This window comes from Stegodyphus dumicola, chromosome X1 (assembly GCF_044657685.1).
Source record: "Stegodyphus dumicola isolate Sdum_Otavi_A_Nest chromosome X1, ASM4465768v1".
NCBI lineage: Eukaryota > Metazoa > Arthropoda > Arachnida > Araneae > Eresidae > Stegodyphus > Stegodyphus dumicola.
Genome location: NC_140780.1, coordinates 41,317,431 through 41,339,176, shown reverse-complemented (window position 1 = coordinate 41,339,176; position 21,746 = coordinate 41,317,431). Strand labels below are relative to the sequence as shown.

Here is a 21,746-nt window from a genome sequence, read left to right as displayed (position 1 = left end):
ATGGTTGAGTCCTACGGACATTAAATAAAATTATATGTTTTGCATGTACCTTTTCAAATTTATCATAAATTATTTATAGAAATAAATAGCTGTTTTAACATAAAATACATTAAATAATTTTATTGGCAACAGTGAATGTATGGTGAAACAAAATTTTCCTCCGATAAATAATAACAAAGGAAATCGTAGAATGAAACATAATGCCGCACCCAAAAAACACTCTAATAATTTTTCGTATATCTATGCGGGGCAGAGGCATGACAGCCCCGACTTGAGTAGGGATCATTTAGGACAGGTTATTTTGCTTGAAAGTTCACTATTTGAGGTGGCAGAGGAAGCATGCAAATATGCAATGAGTATTTGTCTCTTTTTTGCCTCTCCCAAAATCTCCAACATCGAATGACATTTGATACCTTCGATATTAACGGATATCACTCATCAGCAACATGAACAGCCTCCCAAAAATGAAATAACAAATATATTTCTAAAAGCAATGTTTGGTTCCAAAAACCATTATTATATAAACTGCATTTATCCATTTATGATGATAAATGTTGGTAACTCAAGGAATATTTAGACGGCAAAAAATGGCAGGCGAATTTAGTCTGATAATACTGAACATTAACTTCAAAATTTATAACATGGATATTATTTATATGAACAAAAAGTATTAAATTTACCAAAGAGTAAAACGATACTGTGTTAGGTTTATTATACTCGTATTATCGGTATAGTGGTATTTTCACTGATTTTGTAATAGATACAACAGATATACAAGACATTACCTTTTGAGTATAAATCTTTACATCTTTTAAGAAAAGGAATGGTTGGCTTCGATCGAAAATGTTATTCTCTAAAAATACTCCTTTTTCTAAAAACATGTATATTCAATGCTTAACTGGTAACCGCATATACAAGATATGCTGAAGAAGATACTCATGCTTTTCCTTTATGCGAAAGAATCTCATTTTACGCTCTCGCATGAAAAAAGATACTATATAAAGCTATCTAAAATAAATAATGCAAAATGCACCCACGGATTTCAGGCAAATCTTATTTTTATAATCTAAATATTTCTTATCTCTGAAGTTGTATAAAGTATTCAAGTTTAAATTTTTCTCAGCAGAATGTGCTTCAATTTAGGAATTATCATTGCTAAATACAGACTTCAGTATGAGTACAGATGTGCAATGTATATGATAATCATAATCGTCTGAATTAATGTCGAAACATAGCTCCTTCGGCATAATATTTGGCGATTCCGATGTCTTAAAAATTGATACTGTGATCGACAACATCACAATAGAAATAAAAATTAGTCACTATTTTGGATGATCAATTTAGTTTCAAAAACCTTGGAGAAGAAAACAGAGATAAAACTATACCTGAGGCAAATAATTCGTACAATCATAAAACTTTGAAAATATAACATTGCCTAAATTCTAGACTAAAAACTATCCCTTAAATTCACAGGTATTCTTAAACAATAAATTAATTTTTAAATATAATAACGTAATCAATGAAAGTTCACGTAAGAATTAATAAATAAGAAAACAGCAGTAAAACTGTTTTACTTTTTAAAATAGATTTTCAATTTTTCGTAAAAGGAAAAGAACCTTTGGTAAAAATCCGTAATGCTACATGATCATAAGAATAAAATTTCAGAAAGCCATCTTATGATAAGAATAGCAAAATTCCAAATAAAAAAACGAACCACGAAAGAATGATGCTTTTATTGATACAAGAGGATGCTAACCATCACAAAATACAGAACTCCTAATGCTAACATTCATATTAGCGATAACCATTAATTTATATGATATCCTTCTGCTTCGGTGTTTGTTAGAAAACTATTTCAATATCATTTTGCCTAGCGATCTACATAAGCCTAATTGCTGTTAAAAAAAGGAGAAAAGGCAGAAGTTTTGCACGAGAAAATAATATAAAGATGAAGTAATCGTAAACAAATGTACATAACTGCTATGATGAAAATTTAGTTCGTTTAAGATAATTTGGTAGTAGATGAGAGTTTGACTATGGAAGAAACCAATTATTTTGCATTCGCGTGTGGATTTAAGTTGGTAGATCATTTAAATATTGATTACGTAGTAGAAGACGTCTGGGAAATTTTGAAAAAATTACAAAATCACTTTATAATTCAAACATTTTTTTATTACTTGTTGATTACTCTATGGCACGGCACGGAACTGCAGAATGGAGACTATCTGCACAATCCCATAATTTTTATTTGATTACTCTATGGCACGGCACGGCAGAATGGAGACTATCTGCACAATTCCATAATTTTTATTTGATTACTCTATGGCACGGCACGGCACAGCAGAATGGAGACTATCTGCACAATCCATTAATTTTTATTTGATTACTCTAATGCACGGCACGGCACAGCAGAATGGAGACTATCTGCACAATCCATTAATTTTTATTTAATTACTCTATGGAACGGCACGGCACTGCAGAATGGAGACTATCTGCACAATCCCATAATTTTTATTTGATTACTCTATGGCACGGCACGGCACGGCAGAATGGAGACTATCTGCACAATTCCATAATTTTTATTTGATTACTCTATGGCACGGCACGGCACGGCACAGCAGAATGGAGACTATCTGCACAATCCATTAATTTTTATTTGATTACTCTAATGCACGGCACGGCACAGCAGAATGGAGACTATCTGCACAATCCATTAATTTTTATTTAATTACTCTATGGAACGGCACGGCACTGCAGAATGGAGACTATCTGCACAATCCCATAATTTTTATTTGATTACTCTATGGGACGGCAGAATGGAGACTATCTGCACAATTCCATAATTTTTATTTGATTACTCTATGGCACGGCACGCCACAGCAGAATGGAGACTATCTGCACAATCCCATAATTTTTATATGATGCATTAAATTTTTAATATTGAATAGTAATAAGTAACTAGCACTATTTATAATTAAAGAACGCTCTGTTTTAATCCTGAGCAGGGACTGGGAAAAAGTCTACAGCAATATATATAAAACACAAAAATATGATGATATTTATTAACAAATTAAACTTAATCGAACAAATTGCTAATAAATCTATAAATTTCTAATTTTCAGTTAAAACCCAACCCCAATCAAGGCATCTGCCTTAGTAGTGTATATATGCCGGAGCTGGCGCAGAGCCATTTACCCTCCCATAAAAATCCCACCCACTTTTAGAAAACAATGGCTCTCAAAGCCTCCATTAAAACCGCACCCACTTTTAGAAAACAATGGCTCTCCAACCCTCCATTAAAACCGCACCCACTTTTAGAAAACAATGGCTCTCAAAGCCTCCATTAAAACCGCACCCACTTTTAGAAAACAATGGCTCTCAAAGCCTCCATTAAAACCGCACCCACTTTTAGAAAACAATGGCTCTCCAACCCTCCATTAAAACCGCACCCACTTTTAGAAAACAATGGCTCTCCAACCCTCCATTAAAATCGAACCCACTTTTAGAAAACAATGGCTCTCCAACCCTCCATTAAAATCGAACCCACTTTTAGAAAACAATGGCTCTCCAACCCTCCATTAAAAATCCCACCCACTTTTAGAATGTGATGGCTCTCCAACCCTCCATTAAAAATTCCACCCACTTTTCCAAAACGCCGCTTTTACAAACGCCACTTTTCCTCTTCATCGATGCTTCGAGAAATATTAGCCACATACTTGGCTTCTTGTTTCACTTCTTCGTAAATCTTTGGTTCAAATCCTAAAATCTCATGAAGCTTACTCTTTGATAAATCAAGCTTGTAGTGTTCTTTCAGTTTTATCACAAATCTCTGTCGAGCGAATATCACGCCAAACTGTATGGGAGGACTTTCGTCCTTGAAGTACTGCATCATGTAATCGTTTAGCTCCCCCAGAGTATAATTTCCATCCGGAATAGTTAGATCATACCAAAGGCTTCCATCATAGAATGAAAGCATGTTGTTCTCATAGGCCTTGCAAATGTTGTACCATGAAACCCATAAGGAAAATGATTGCAAAGCAACCCTCTTGATTCTCAGAGGCGTAGCGTATTCGACAGTAAAGTCTTCTGACTTCGGGTAGTCTTTTGAGTTTAATATAAGCAGAGTCATTTTATTATAAGCATTTTATTTTTTTTTATTTTAATGGGCTTTTACCTATTAAAATAACACACATGTTTCATTAAAGTAGCACTTTCTTCTCATTATGATCACTTGGTTCTTGAGTTAGGGAGTATAAGATGTCCCAAGGAGGGTGTCCTCTATTTCTCTTTTTTATGTATGTCATACTGAAGTAGCCACAACGCTCAGATGTGGGTTTCTGCAGGAAGCTTGAATTGTACCGAACTTCTTTGTTTGATGTTCTCAGGTAATGAAATATGTTTGCCGGGATAGTGTCATCCTTTAAAGTAGTACCTTTATATTTGTAGTCTCCGAATGAATCAAAATATTCTACAAAATTATTTTTTGGATCGTTGTAGTAAGCCACCCAATGTGTTCCAGGCCCTGTCGACAAGTCTAAATTAATAATTCCACTTTCAAACTTTCTCATCTTTTTGGGTAGCAAGTCTGATGTGAAGACGCCACGAAATCCTCTCTCACCATTCATGCATTCCTCAATCATTTTGTTCGAGATTCCCAGTTTTGTAGAACGCCTTTCCCCTTTTTTTTCTTTCCCCCGCAACCGGATCCGCTTACTTTATCCATAATCTTTTTGGCTCCCCATCCAGCTGCCCCCGAAAGAGCACCGGTAGCTAAAGTAGTAAGAATGGGAAGAAGAAAAGGCAAGAATCCACCATTTGTCTCCAGTTGTGTTTTGCTGATCTTTATGCGTTTGCCCTTCTTTAGTTGCTCGATCTGTGTTTGTGTAAGATATAGATCATGATTTGGCGCCTTGGAGGTATTGATCTGTAGAGTGACCTCCTCTTTTTTCTTGTGTGCAGTCTTTAACTTGTTGATCTGATGATCAGTCAGATGCACTTTTGTTTTAATGTAGTTACTCATTTATTATATGTAGAGAAAATTTTAGTTAGCTCAAAAACTTTGCGTAGTAGCTTTTTACAAAATCATTAGTTAGCTCACCCTTTTTCAAAAGCGCATCCAACAGAGTAACGATTTTATTGTAGAGCGTTTTACTTTTATTCCCTCCACATCTTTTATCCGTCAGTCGCGAAAGCAGCTCCACCCTATCGATACCCTCGCCTGAATAATAATTTCCATCCCTGAGTGTTTTGAGTGCTTTTGTATAGTTCCTCATCATTTGAATTTTGTAGTCGAACTTGTCCAACTCTTTTCTTAAATAGTTTTTCCTATCTTCATTATCTTCTGCACTGTTCTTCCATTCTTTTTTCATAGGCCCTTTTCTAGTTCCGAATTCTTTATTTCTGTCGTTGGCGCGTTTTATGATTTCATTCAGCTCGCCCTCACTTTTGTTCACTAATTCCGATGGTAGTTCAAAACCCTCTTCCCGAATGAAAGACTCGTCGATATCCTTATTTAAGTTTAAATTATAAATCCTGCGCTCCAAATCTTTTATTCCATAATCCAATTCTGGAATTGTTGTGGACTCTAACGATGGAGAGGATATTTCCTGTATTGCATCCTGAACAGCTTTAAGGTGTTTGTTTCTAGATACTTCCTGCTTAGTCATCTCTTCTGTCACAGGCTTATGAAACTCTGTTAACATTTCTCGAACACCTAATTTTTCTTGAAGCTGCTGCTCGTTTTTTCTTCTAAGATCTTTTTGTAACTCACCCAATCTTTTTTGGGCTAGTATCTGCCCCTTTATCTTTTCAATGCGTTCCTTTTCTAATTGATTCATCTTTATTACTTAGCAAATAAAGTTTTGCCTTAAAGTAAATGTTTTTGCCTTAAAGTAAATATTTTTTGCCTTAAAGCAAATATTTTCACCTTAAATAAAGATATGATTCGAATAAAGAATTACACGCAACCTGAAGAGTTTGCATATGCTGATCAGCATCCTTTGCTACCCAAACATCCCTTCAGACTTTTAATCACCGGACCTTCAGGGTGTGGTAAGACGAACTTGCTTCTTAACTTCATCTACGATTGGTTGAAGTTTGACAATATCTACGTATGTGCTAAAGACATCTTCGAGCCCAAGTATTCATCTCTACAAGAAACATACACGCAGTTTAATGATATAGAGGAAGATGATATTCATAACCTTAAAAAAATTAAGAAGGTTGATAAAGAAAGGTTTCTAAAAATGTTTCACAAGTTCAAGAAGGATACATTATTCACGTCAGAGTTGGGCGATTTTATTACAGTGGATGACCTTGATCCTAACATTAAGAATCTAGTGGTATTCGATGACTGTGTGACTGAAAAGAAGCAAAAAGTCATTGAGGACCTATTCATAAGAGGTAGAAAGAAAAATGCCTCCATCATCTATATATCGCAATCATATTACTCAACACCCATCAACATACGCAAGAACTGTAACTACTTTATCTTCTTCCGACTCCAGCCAAGAGAGGTTAAACAAATCCTGCGGGAAATCGATGGTAGTCTCACCAGCGAGGAGTTCAATAGTATGTACAAAAAGTGTGTCACGAAACCTCATGATTTTTTCATGCTTGATTTAGTGAACCCTGAGATGAGGTATAGAAAATGTTTTGATTCTTTAAATAAAGCATGGAACAAAAATTAGAGTCGTGGTTGTACGTATACAGGAAGAGTTACAAATTCTACAGTGATGTTAGTCTGTCTCTGACAGTTGCGAAGTTTCTGTTTGGTACTTCGAGTTTGACTGCTTTCGCTCTGCTTCCCTTAGCATCCTTGAGCATCGTGGCCAGTGTCATAGAGATTATTGATAAATCCTTGCATATCTCTGAACGGAAAGAAGAATACAAGTTTGCCTACAAGTTTTATAAGTCTTTACTAAATGGCTTGAGAGCAAAGACTATTTCGGAGGAGGAAGCATTGATTAAAGAGCAAGAATTTATTAAGGACTTAAAGTACTTCCCCATGGAAAAATATTTGAAGGAGAAAGGCTTGAACGGGTACGGAAAATAATTTTACATTCTTAATAAATGAGTAAGCAAGATAGGAAAAAGAAGGGTGGAGATTTAGTCGGTTGGATGCAAGACAAGCTCAACCCACCAGAAATGCATCTTCCTGGGTATCAATACTGTGGACCTTTTACGAAGCTTTCTAAAAGATTGACTAGGGGGGATCCAGGAGTCAACAGAGTAGATAAAGCATGCAAGAAGCATGACATATCATACAGTCAAACAAAAGACACCAAACAGAGACATGTTGCAGATGAAGAGCTTTTAAAGGATTTAGCCGCCATTGAAAACCCAAACAGTGGTTTTTATCCACTCGGGGAAAAACAAGCAAGGGCTGTTATCCGACCTATCATAAAAGCAAAAAGAGTTTTTGGACTAGGTGCTATTGTGACATATTGCTTGGCCTGTAAAAAGAAGACAGGTACGCTAAAGGCTGAAAATTCGGTAACAAGCAACGGAAGGCCTATTATGAAAGGTATGTGTGAAGAGTGTGGATCAAAGAAAAGCTCTTTTTTAAAGTTGACGGGGTAGCTCAGAACACCCCTAGACTGAGAGACGTGTACTATGATCCTGAAACTGGATATTGCGGCATCAAGGAGCTTCAGAGGAAGACTCGTGTTCCCAGAAAGGACGTCGAAGAGTTCTTACACCAGCAAGATGTTTACACCAAACACAAACCACTTATCCGTAAATTTAATAGAAGGAGAACTTACGTATCACACATTGACGACCAATGGCAGGCAGACTTGTTATTCTTAAAGCCACTATCAAGTGCTAATGATGGCAACATCTACTTACTAACAGTGATAGACATTTTTAGCAAATATGGTTGGGCTATACCAGTTCGCAGAAAAACGGGAGAAGAAGTCACTATGGCGTTTAAAAAGATCTTTAAGGAAAGAATTCCTCAAAAAATTCAGACAGACAAGGGTACCGAGTTCATTAACAAAGAGACGCAGCGACTGTTTAAAGAGAATAATATTCACTGGTTTACTACTGAAAACGTCGAAATCAAGTGTTCCATAGTGGAACGGTTCAACAGAACTTTAAACGGCAAAATCAGAAAATATTTAGCAGCTAACAATACAAAAAGATACATAGATGCATTGGATCAATTAGTGAAGAATTACAACAACTCATACCACAGAAGTATCAGAATGACACCTGCTGAAGCCAGTCTAGAAGAAAACAGTGGTGAAGTCTACCACAATTTGTTTAAAGAAAAGGTCATACGTAAACCTAAATACCAGGTAGGAGATAAAGTAAGAATATCAATATATAAGTCTACCTTCAGAAGGGGTTATCAAGCAACTTTTACAGAAGAAATATTCGTCATTTCTGAAGTGTTAGAAACCGACCCAATCACTTATAGAGTTAAGGATTTAAATAATGATGAAGTTAAAGGCACTTTTTATGAAAATGAACTAGTAAAGTATGATAAGAAAGACGATGTGTATATGATCGAAAAAGTCATCAAAAAGAAAGGGAACAAGTATCTAGTAAAATGGTTAGGTTATCCTGAGACCAGCTGGATTGATAAGAAAGATTTAGTTTATTTTTAATAGCTGACAAAGGCTATTAAAAATTATCGTTCACTTATTGGGGAAAAACTCCAGTTTAATGTTTCGAAGATAGTTCTGCAGATTTCTTCATTCTGAATCAGCGTCTTCTTGAGTTTAGGTAACTTTAAAGGAAGCCCCAAAATATGGATGTCGTAGCCTCTTTTCCGTAACATATGGTATAAGATATAGTCTTTGCTGATTAAGTTTTTACGGTCCGGATACAATTCAACGTATTTATTGATAAAGGATGAAAAATCAACCCCTAGCGCATCATCGAAAAGAAGATTATTCTTATCTAACCATTTAGAAAGGTTCTTCATTCTACTATCCTTCTTAGCTGTCTGCGCCTTTCCACGGTACAAATCTGCTATTTTGATAGGAGGGTTAATTGGGGTCATACCTCAGCTCTTCACTACATGCCTGGCAAACGTACCAGCCAACATCATTTTGAATCACATATTTATGCCCACATTCTTGAGATTCAGTTCCTACAGATCCTTTGTCTGAAGAAACTTTCATATCTAGACCTAGCATTCTTATTACTTCGAACACTTCCTCTATATCCATGTTTATTTTAGCAAGTCTTCCTTTTAAATGCTTTTAAATTTGATTGTACCCCTTCAACATTTTAAGCATTTAAAGAAAAGGTTTCTAGTATATAGAAAGACAAAAATGAATCTAGAATCGAAAACCGTCCGACAGTTGAAAGACTACTGTCGGCAACATAATATTCGAGGATACTCGAACCTTAAAAAAGTGGAACTGATCACCCTCATTCAATATCATAACGGTCTTTCCACTTTTCCTTTCCACAATGACTTGTTCAGCATGCCAAAGAAGACCAGAGTGCGTAAGATCAGGTGTTGCGAAAAGTTAATCAAGGAATCAAGCATAAATAAACACGTGCAAACTAAAGCTCACCAAAACTATATGAAAAAGGGGGACTCTGGTTCGAAGGCGGAGAAACCAAAGAAGGCAGCCACCTCCCAGGTGGAACACAGAGATGATTTTGAATATATGCAGGCGCTGCATCACATGACCATCAGCCAACTCCGTGAATTTTGTCGAACGCATGGTATTGCGGGCTATTCCAAGCTAGGAAGGAAGGCGGACATCATAGCATACATAGAAAGCGTATTGTTTAACCGTCACTTCGCATTTGACTCCGACCTGTTTTCAGATTCACGAGAGAGAAGGCTATATACCCCCCATGAAGTTGAGACAGCCTATGAATCTCGTTTGAAGACGTATGATATCCAAAACGAACACAATCTGATGCTTCCCAAAGACTTTCTGAACGATGTTTCATCACAGGTCCGGGGTCTGATCGCTAAACATCTGAAAAGACTGCATGGTCTCAAGGTTAATTTCCAGTTCCTCTGCGACTATCAAAAAGGGGAAGACGGAATGAGGGAAGAAATGGAGATGAACTTTAAAACAACAAATGAAGTCATCTTAGAGTCAACTGATTTGGTAGCTTATTACAGATCGGTTATCCAAAAGTTATTGACAGAAATGGAGGAGTTTGTTGCAAGGGGTTCAGGCTGGACGCTTGCCAGAATTAAAAGCCTTGAGGTGAGGATCAATAAATACAACCCACTGAGAGGCTCATCCTACATTGATTTACCGAAAAGAATTAAAGATAAAAAAGCCGTCATAAACGTACAAAATGAGGATAATAAGTGTTTCATGTGGGCAATACTCTCTGCACTGCACCCTATGGAAAAAGATGCCCAAAGAGTCACCAAATATAAACCGTATGAGAATGAGCTAAAGTTCGAAGGCATTGAGTTCCCAGTGCAGATGGAAGACAGAGTATTTAACAGGTTCGAGAAGTTGAATGACATATCGGTGAGCATATACTCATACGAAGGTAATGACATTTACCCATTGAGAATCACTAAAAATAAGGAAGACAAACACGTCAATTTGCTGTACACAAGGAATAAAGAAGGAAACAGTCATTACTGTTGGATAAAAGACATGTCGAAATTAATAAGTGCTCAATTAACTAAACATGAGAAAAGAGTATATCCCTGTGAAAGGTGCCTGTTATTTTATCACTCTGAGGAGGACCTTCAAGTTCATGAGACGGATTGTAGGAAGAACACGCCAGTAAAGATTGTAATGCCTAAGGAAGACGAATCTCTGAGGTTCAAAAACTACCAAAGGTCATTGCGAGTACCCTTTGTGATGTATGGAGACTTCGAGTGCTTGACAAACAAGATAAACAGCTGTCATCCCAATGAAGACGCATCCTTCTTGCATAAGTATCAAAAGCACGAGCCTATGAGCTTCACTGTCTACATCAAGTATAAACATGCAGACTACAAGGCACCAATCACGTACAGAGGACCCAATGCCACCAAACTGTTCTTTGATACAGTGAAGGCTGAGGCGCTAGCGATAAAGAACATTTATGATAAGAAGCAACCCATTAAAATGACCACCGAAGATGAAGAGCACTTCCAAAGGACCCATGTTTGCCATATCTGTGGCGGAGACATCAGGAAGAAACCCTCCCCCTATTCACCCAAGGATGAACCAGACTTCCGAAAGGTCAGAGATCATGACCATCTTCTTGATCCGGCGAAATGTGAATCGAACTACAGAGGGCCTGCTCACAACCTTTGCAACCTAAAGTACCAAGAGCCTTCGTTCATTCCGGTGTTTATCCACAACCTCTCTGGCTACGACGCCCATCTCTTCATAAAGGAGCTCGGTGGGGAGAAAGGAGACATTGATGTCATTCCGAACAACGAGGAGAGGTACATTTCATTCAGCAAGGAGGTCGGGGCAAAGATGTTAGATGTAGGCGATGGGAAGAAAGTAAAGTTGCCTGGCATAAAGTTGAGGTTTGTCGACTCGTTCAAGTTCATGGCTGCTAGCCTAGACAGTCTTGCGAAGAACGTAAAGGAGTTCAGGGAGACAGCCAAGTACTTCCCCAAGGACAAGCTAGACCTCGTCACCCGAAAAGGCGTCTATCCATACGATTACATGGACTCGTGGGACAAATGCGAAGAGACCAAGCTGCCCCCACAAGAAGACTTTTACAACCAATTGAATGAGTCTCACATAAAGGATGAGGACTACGAGCACGCCAAAAGGGTATGGAGGGCCTTCAACATTAGGACATTGGGTGGATATTCCGATTTGTATGTGAAGACTGATGTACTCATCCTTGCCGACATCATGGAGCACTTTCGAGATGTCTGTCTAAAGACCTATAAGTTGGATCCTGCATGGTACTTCACCGCACCTGGACTCTCCTGGGATGCCATGCTCAAAACCACAGAGGTCGAGTTAGAGCTGTTGACAGACTATGACATGATACTCATGCTAGAAAAGGGGACCAGAGGAGGTGTCTCTCAGTGTTGTAACCGATATGGGAGGGCGAACAACAAGTACATGAAGGACTATGACGAGAACAAGAAGTCCAATTACCTGATGTACCTTGACGCCAACAACCTTTACGGGTGGGCCATGAGTCAATACCTACCGCATGGTGGCTTCAAGTGGAGCACTGTGTCAGATGTGACCCAAGTAGCGGATGACTCAGACACAGGATACATCGTCGATTGCGACCTACAGTACCCAGCCCATCTGCACAACCTCCATTCAGACCTACCTCTAGCACCTGAGAGCAGGATGCCCGATGGCTCAAAACAACCAAAACTACTGACGACCCTCTATGACAAAGAACATTATGTGGTTCATTACAGGGTTTTGAAGCAACTGTTGCAGTTGGGGATGAAGCTCAAAAAGGTGCACAAAGTGTTGGAGTTTCAGCAGTCTCCCTGGTTGAAGAGATACATAGACCTGAACACTGAAATGAGGACCAAGGCAACCAATAACTTTGAGAAAGACTTCTTCAAACTCATGAACAACTCGGTCTTTGGCAAGACGATGGAAAATATCAGGAAGCGACTCGATATCAGACTAGTATGTGATCCCAAGAAAGCGGAGAAGCTCATTGCTAAGCCCAACTTCAAGGGGAGGACCATTTTCGACGAAAGGTTAGCCGCCGTGCATATGAACAAGACGAAAGTGATCTTTAATAAGCCAATATACGTCGGCATGAGTATATTAGATCTATCGAAGCATCTGATGTACGACTTCCATTATAATCTTATGAAGCCTAAATACGGGGACGATATCAAGCTATTGTACATGGACACTGACAGTTACATCTATGACATACAGACCGAGGACTTTTATGAGGATATGAAAGGAATGATTGACTACTTTGATACATCTGACTATGCAGAAGGTAACAGGTATGGAATACCGCGAGTCAATAAAAAGGTATTGGGGGAGATGAAGGATGAAAATGCAGGGAAGATCTTGGAAGAGTTCGTTGGCTTAAGATCTAAGATGTATGCTTGTAAAACTGAAAAAGAGCTAATTAAAAAGTCTAAGGGTGTTAAGAAATGTGTAGTGAAAAATAGGATATCTTTCGGGGACTATAAAAGCTGTTTGTTCTCACAGGAAGTACAGTACAGGACCATGAATCTCATCAGGAGCACAAAGCATGAGATTCATTCCATACAAGTGAATAAGATTGCCCTATCAGGAAAAGATGACAAGCGACACATATTGGAGGATGGTGTTCATACTTTGGCCTTAGGACATTATGCAATAAAAAAATAAACAAATGTAAACTATGGGTGGTATATATTATACATTTTTTTAATAGTTTTCGAACTATTAAAAGAAAAAGGGGGTGCTCGCCGAATGGGGTACCCTTCCGTGTCAGCGACTTTTGCATGTTCGTCCTAAGAGTGGGTTCAGTTTTTTTATGGGTGATTTGAGAGCCATTGTTTTCTAAAAGTGGGTGGGATTTTTAATGGAGGGTTGGAGAGCCATTGTTTTCTAAAAGTGGGTTCGATTTTAATGGGGGCTTTGAGAGCCATTGTTTTCTAAAAGTGGGTTCGATTTTAATGGAGGGTTGGAGAGCCATTGTTTTCTAAAAGTGGGTTCGATTTTAATGGAGGGTTGGAGAGCCATTGTTTTCTAAAAGTGGGTGCGGTTTTAATGGAGGGTTGGAGAGCCATTGTTTTAAAAAATTATATGGGTGAAACAGAGCCATTACATTTCTAAAAGTGGGTGGGATTTTTATGGGAGGGTAAATGGCTCTGCGCCAGCTCCGGCATATATACACTACTTGCCTTTTCCCTACAGTAACTGCATTACTGTAGACTTTTGCCCAATCGCTGCTCAGTGTTCAAACAAAGCGGTCCGAAATTATAAATAGTGCTAGCTACTTGCTACGTCCCTCCCTTTTGCTGCATATGCTTGCTAGCTAAAGGACTTCACTTGTTTGGCTGTTTTTCTTCATTATTAAAAATTTAACGCGTCATAATTAGGGTGCAGACTGTCCTCATTGCCCTGTGCCATGTCATAAAGTAATCAACAAGTAATAAAGACATGTTTGGATTACCGAGTGACTTTGTAATCCTTCAAATGTTCCCGTCATCTTCTACTATGTAATCGATATTTCTACATCACTACATCTAAGTTTGCTTCATTATATATATACATATATATATATATATATTTCGAAAGAGAGAGAGATAAGCTAAAGATTATTTAAAAACTTCTGGATAAAAATTGTTTCCCGATCCACATTTCGGAAATAACTGGTTTTAATTAGAAATGAGTATAATATTCATTGGGGAAACAAAGAGAAATTTCACGAAACACTATAAAGCTAAAAGAAGGGGGGAAGATTGGAAGATCTGTACTTTTGAAAAATTTCATCAAAGAATAAATAATGATCTGAAGTAAGTTTTAAAAAAATTAACTTAATAAACTTGAGCATATTAATTAAATAACTTTCAAATAAAATATTTTAACCATAAAACATTTTTTTAATTTAAAATTTTTATATTATTTCTTTTTTTTTTCAATTACAAAGAATAAATATCTGTACTTCATCTTGAAAACTCCTTACGAAAAATATTTCGATGAAATTTCTTTTCCAACGTTTGAGATACATTTTGCACAACATTTGTCTTAAGCAAAAATATTTGCAGAATTGACGATGAAAGACTTCCGTGATATTCCATCAAATAAGAAGAAAATACAGTCCTTCCGTTTTATAGATTTGCTGCCATTACCAGGGTTTTATAAAATAAATTCTGTTTGAATGTGAAATACCAATTCAAAAAGACCTTAAGTTCTGTCTTAAAAACGGCCACATTATGCAGCATTTTGAGCAAATAAAGCATTGATACTGTCAAATACACGGATTATTTACTAGATATAGTACCAAAAGCCTTTAAAGATTCAAGAGGTACACTAAAGTTCGTGCAAGAAAATATTACTGCTTTCAAGAGCCAATAAAAAGCAACTTCGTCATATTGATGCGTCATATGCACTGTCACATTCTGTCAGTTAAATATTATATTCTACTAAATTCTTGGATAATTTCGTTTATGAATAATACCTACTTCTTAACGTTTACCGAACGGAATGATTTCGCAGTCATTTTCGTTATTTTTTACGTATTTGTTGTGGGTTGAACATGATAAGATCAGTGCATATAAGTGATAGAATCTTTCCGTTACAATGCAAGAAATTACTTGAAAACAGAGATGTGTACGTGAGTATGTTTAGCTGTAACTAAGCGTATTTATTGTACAGTAAGAATTCTAACTTAGGGAATGGCCGAGGCAAAAATACTGCGGCACGGAGATTTTCCAAAAACTGATACTTACAACCTTCGTACCTAGGGAACCTTGTCACATTTTGCATTCCGATTTCTGTCCCTTCCTTCAAAAAAATTTTCAACTAATAAAAGGATAACTCATCAAATAAGGAAAAACCGTCACTAATGACGAAGTATGTTTTTCATTTTTGTTGGAATCATAGGCAAATGCCGCCGCATCTCTTTTCCATTGTGAGTTGAGGCTGGCTGATCTTTATATACCCATGATACCAGGTAGTTCCATAATACAAAAACAAGACTTCAGATTTTTTTGTGAGATTGTTGTGATCATTCATAGTGAAAGTGACAGCTGAGAGCTTATTGTTCTATTTTAGCCTGAAATTGACGATAGGCGTGAGAAGCAAACACAAGGAGTGATCCTTCATTCATCATGATTATCAAAAAAGCAAATTTTCACCTTTTCCCCAGGTTAGGAATACAGTAGCTTTGCGAAAGGTCAACATTATACACATTTTTTATTATGAGTGTTCAAAGCCGAATATTCAAAATCAATGAGGTTCAATGCCGTATCCAGAATGTAACCGCAACTGAAAATTTTAAACTACAATACTTTTTTTAAAAAAGCATAGCTGACATTTCTATTAAAATGCTTTCCGATACTTTTAATTCTTAATACTTTGGATCCCCATGCTTAGCGTTAAATCTTCAGACAAAGAAGCGTCATCAGCCATGCTACCTTATTTCCAACGCTTTTATAACGTTATTTTGTTAACTGCGACTTCCCGTTTATGCCACTCGGTTGGCAAAAGAGTTAAATGTAATATTGGGGTTTTGTGACAGAATATGAAGACCCAGAAAAAATAATTAAAATATTAGCTAATCTTTGCAATACTGATTTGCGGATAAAGGAAACATGCTTTCTTAAATTTTGTTGATCGATTTCAATTTTTTACATTGTGATTTATAGGGACAGAGATTTCCCTTTCAATATAGCACTATGTGTTAATAAGGCATAGTTGCCAATCTTGAAATCTTAAAATCCGGCAGATTTTCCCAAGGAAACGGGAGAAACCGGGAGGAACGGGAATTCCAAACTGCTTGAATTCGCTTAATGAATATTATTTTATTTTTTTGAATTCGTGGTTCAAGTTACTGAATTATTTGTAATTCAATTCAGATGTGAAATATATTAGCATTTAATTGGATATTTTAAATTTTACGTTCCTCGGCTAATTTCACTCTGCAATTTTCTTACACTTTTATTCCAAGAAAATCTCAAGGAAGGACGGAAAACTTATTTGTAGAAAAGTTTTAAGGCACTTTTCCGTTTTGCCGGCGCAGGCGATAAAGTCGCCAATAGTGGTACAATCGATGCCAAACGGAATATTCTCGCTAGTAACCTTTTACGCATCATTTTCAAAACAAATCGCAGCCATTTCTTATCAGATTGATTGTTTCTTTCAATACTGGCATACAGTTATATAGAATTTTTATCAGATAGTTCAATTTTATGCCCTAAGGCCATTCGAGGTAATTAAGTCAATTAGGATGGAATCACACCGCTCACCCGAAGGCGAAAATATAGAAAAGGTGAAGTCAAGGGTTAAATTCGTCAGTTCTAATGAGAATGCACTAGAGAAGTAAAGCACTACGATTTTACATAATTTCTGAGTAAGCTATTCGTACGAATCGAAATAATTTTTGCATTAAAACTTGCATTCCAAATTAAGATTTAACTTGAATTTAATGTAGACAATTGACAATTGCTAAGAGAATTAGATTTTTGTAGCGTAGTTAACGCGAGATGAGATCACTTGGGGTCACGTGATATGAACCGTCAAATCAGGATGTTGAACCATGAAAGCCTAGTAAGTTCTTAAATTAATGTCTTTTTACAAATTTATTGGCTTTTTGCAAAATTTAAAACAGTATTAAAATGTTTATGCCTTCAAAATGAAAAATTCTTAGAACTAACATTTTTTATACTGTATATTGTCGCCAATAAAGTCTGCTTGGCGAGATTTGCGCCGGCGAAACGGAAAAGTACCAATTTTAAATACGATGAAAATAAAATTAATTATTAATATATATGCTATTTGTGTGCATAAACTGAGTAATGTAAGGTTTGCTGAAGCAAACAAAATTAAATACAAACATTAACTCATTAAACACTGTTTGAATCTTCATATAAAATTCTAAAACTGTCTATAATAGGTTAAGACAGCTCTGTTCAAATGAAGTTTAATAAGACAAAGATAAATGAAATGTAATTAGAAAAAATACAATTCAGATAACATAAAATTTAACAAGAAAAATTTTTCTGAAAATAAGAGGTAGGGTTCGCCTAATTTAAATTTCAATAATTCAATAATTTCTATTTATTTCTGGAAAACATTTCTCTAAATAAAAGATAAAAATTAAAGAGTGGGAGATCTGATGCTCCATCGGGAGGTCGGAAGATAAGGTGAAAAACTGGAAGAGTTGGCAACTATGATTAGGATTTTGCTTGACAAATTATCTGTTAAAAGGACTAATCTTTTAATTTTATCGCAAAATTAATTAAAATTAAGCAGCTGCACTTCAATTTTAAAATGTAGATTTTATAGAACTATTTACATTAAATCATTGCATTAATCATTCGAACTGAAAAATTCTAAAGTTGTTTAAGAAGCTTAAAACGAAATGTGCTGTAGATTTCTTTGCGCTGGACAGAATGATTGAAAGAATCGCACAGAAGTTTCGCGTTAGAATGCTTGAAAAAAATTGCACTGGAATTTCACACTGAAGTGAATGTTTGAATGTTTAAAAATACTCGAAAAAAGCTTTACAAGAAAAGTTACGTAAAATCGGATATTCAGTATAATAAGGACGATAAATCATGTATTCAAGCCTCTGAAAATAAATAAATTACTGCACATACTTACAAACTACATCGCAGTATTTACGGTCACTACTTTTATTATCGTTGTACATTATCATACTACAAGAAAGATGAAAAACGTATTTCCATACATTCAAGTGCAAACTTTGATGAAATATTCAAGAATGAATAGCTTAGTTTTCATAGCCATTAATCCATTGAAATTTCATATTTTCAACCAGATTTAGGGAAGAGGCACAAAATGAAAACTATCCACTTTGGCAGTTAATATCTCTTAGGAAGCAAACCAGCGCCAGTTATTAAATTTTTAGTCCATCTCACGAAATTACTTCCATCTTCGTAAACGTTGCCCTAAATCTGGAGAACTTTCAAATCAAAAATAAAAACTGTTTTAATGTTTTACAAAATATGAAATAGATAATAAAACAAATTCCAAATTTGAGCTTCCAGATGCCCATATTCGAATACAGGACTACGTTATTCAAAATTTTATATCTGTAGGTACCGTTGTTTTTTCACAGTGCGAGAAACCTACATGCATTCATGCAGATTCTTCATTATTTAATTTCTTTAAATATAAAGCAGGGATTGGTGGCAATAATTTGAAAAGTGAACCGACATTTACAGTGAACCGACGCAAAATGCCAAAATGAAATTAATAGCCCTTCTGGGCAAATTGTCCCTTTGGACTAATAAAGGCATTTTCAGCAGATTCATTCACAGTTACACGTTTATAATGCTTATGAAATTTAATACTTTAAATTCATATCATTGCTGAAAGGTTTCATAAAAGTAAAGCATTCAGTAAATCGCTCTTCTTAGACTCCACAGAACTTAGAACCACATTTTTTAAAATTTCTTCCTGATTGCACTATTTATTAAAAATTTCGAACTGAACCAAGTGCTTTCGGTAATATTTTCCAGACTGATCAATAAGTTGGCATAAGCTGGATACTGAACGAGCACAATTTCATTAATAAATTATGAATTACTTCTCTACTAGTCATGTTCAAAGATACTATTATCAGTATCTTCAAATATACTCCATTAAATATGATGGAAGAAGCACACTAGTAAAGTAACTCAGTTTCCGTAGTTTTTTGAGTTCAAGACAATAGCTTTATTTCCCTACTTTTACAGACCAGAGAAAGTGCAATCGTCAGCAAAAATTTTGAATGGCGAAAGTGAAATAGTCCGGAAACAAATTCAATTTTGCAGCCATCCGCACTTCGATTTTTCCCCCTAACGCGGAGACCAGCAACATAACTAGAAAATAACGCATTGTTCTGGAATTATTCTTACTTTTCATCTTCAAGCCAGAGAAATGTTCCCATTTTTCGCCAATTCCTTTTCGTTATATTCAGCTCACGTGTTTAATCGTGAAGAAACGGTAAAAAAATAAATGGTTCAGCTTAGTACCATGATACTAAATTTCCTATTCCCTATCTTCGCATCATAAAAACTTCAGAATGTTCTTCGTCGTTGTTTTCGGATTTAAACCAACCTAACTATTAACTGACTATCCTGTGAACATAACAAGAGGATATCCTTGATTCCCGATGACCATTTTTGCTATAATTGCATCGAAAATATTATTATGGTTCAGCTTGGAAAAACAGATAGTGTCATGTTATCTGAGAATGAAATCAAACTAGTAACAGATTTGTTTTAACCGCTGCTTCTGTTACTTTAGAACGCAGCTATGTTATGGAGCTGATGGGCATTAATTTTCATGAAGAATTTTCACACAAAGTATTGATGAATTGATACTTTCAGGATTTTAGTCCTATTATTCGCGATATAATGTAACAAAATAAAACAGAAAAATATTAATAAGTTTTAGCTTTCCAGTACCCATACTTTTCTTTACGTATTCGTACATTAACACCTGACCCGATATATTTGATAAGTAAATTTCCATGATGAAAAAGACTCCCACTACACATTAAATTCCATTAATTCGTCACATTATCTGATAATCTTAAAACAAAATCTGATGTAGCGGATGTCACTGCTATTTTCGTAAGATTAAAGCGAAATTTGGTAATTACAGAACAATACTTTTGTAGATAATCCAATAATTAAAAAAAATGACACATAAGAGTCTATACCAGGGGTACTCAACCAGAGGGGAATTCCCCCTTGGGGTGATTTTATGGTTTCAGGGGGGATGTTGTCAGCCTTTTATTTACCTGTTAAGTGTTTAGTTTATGAATATAAAAAAAAAACTACTTTTACTCAAGTTTTGGCGTTTATCAGCATTTCTGTATTTTTTTCTTTTTTGATTTATAAAACACATTAGAAAAATCTAAATTTAAATCAATTTATATGTATTTTTCGTGTTTTGGAAAGAGGGAATGACCGTCTAGCAGTGGGGAAAGGGGTGCATAAGGCAAAAAAAAAGGTTGCGAGCGATCTATATAGTGTCACAGCTCAAAAAGTACTTAAGGGTTTATTTCGTGCCATAAGGAATTAATATAAGAATATAGAATAAAAAGATACGGTTAAAGAAGGTCACTAGGAAATGTGTCCATTTTGTAAAGTCCTATACGTTTTTTCCGAATGTTTGTTAAAATTAAATCTACTAACCAGTGATTTTCGCTTACGGGACTACCTTCAGGCCCTAGTATGCACAAATCGTGCACTGTAACAATCAGTGTAAAATAAAGGTATCCGGTGGCGTGCATCACATATCACTAATGTCCCAAAAAACGTGCTATTCAGCCGGCAAGACAACTCATCTTCAAGTAGGCTTCAATAATGATTGCTACACATTTGGCGTTTAGTATACGATAGTTTCTTTTATTTCATTTGTGGAGCATCGTCTGGCAAAGAGAATAGTAGTAAAAATTGCATAATAAAATTCTCTAATCATCCTTCTCATCGTTTTATACATTACTGAGGTAATTGCACTCCTATACAACACAAATTCACTGAAATGAAAATTTTTTTAATGTTTCTGACTTGCTGACTAACCTACACATCGTATATATTATTTCTTTAGGATTATTACAAATATCCTCTTCCTAGTCTAATAATATAACTTTTCGTTTAATTAACGTTTAATTTTCGTTTAATTTCATAATCAGATTCAAAACCGGTGTTCACATATTAACGCATTCCATTTTTATTAAGAAATCATATCTCATAAACATGACAAATAAATGCATCTTCTTAAAACATATAACAAATTCAGTTTAATGCAATAACAAATACGCGCAGTGCCGCATATAATTTCAATTATTTCACTCATTAATGAAAACATAGTTTTAATTATTTCAGTGATTACGTTTTCAATTTGTGAACTTAATTTTCTGCATTATACTAAGAGCCTGAAGATAATAAATGTTTTAATTGACTCGGATTTTACAAGTTATTAAACCGTACAGCTCAATATTTTCTTAGATAATACCTCAGAACGTGAACTTCCGATACATAATCATCTTTAAAAACTTCAATTACTGTCATCACTCAAAGTGAGAAAAAAGCAGCTAGAGACAAAATTATCGATTTATTAATCAATTCACACTTTAAGATTTGACCTGAAATGAAATATTCCATTGAAAGAAGTTACGCTTTTGAG

The 21,746-nt window shown here is 35.7% G+C and overlaps 1 protein-coding gene across 15 annotated transcripts in view; it reads right to left on the bottom strand.

The window, feature by feature from the left end:
- The window catches only part of LOC118199398 (fat-like cadherin-related tumor suppressor homolog), a 1,041,672-nt gene that overhangs the window by 926,990 nt on the left and 92,936 nt on the right, over positions 1 to 21,746 (bottom strand). The gene's annotated exons all lie outside the window — the stretch shown is intronic.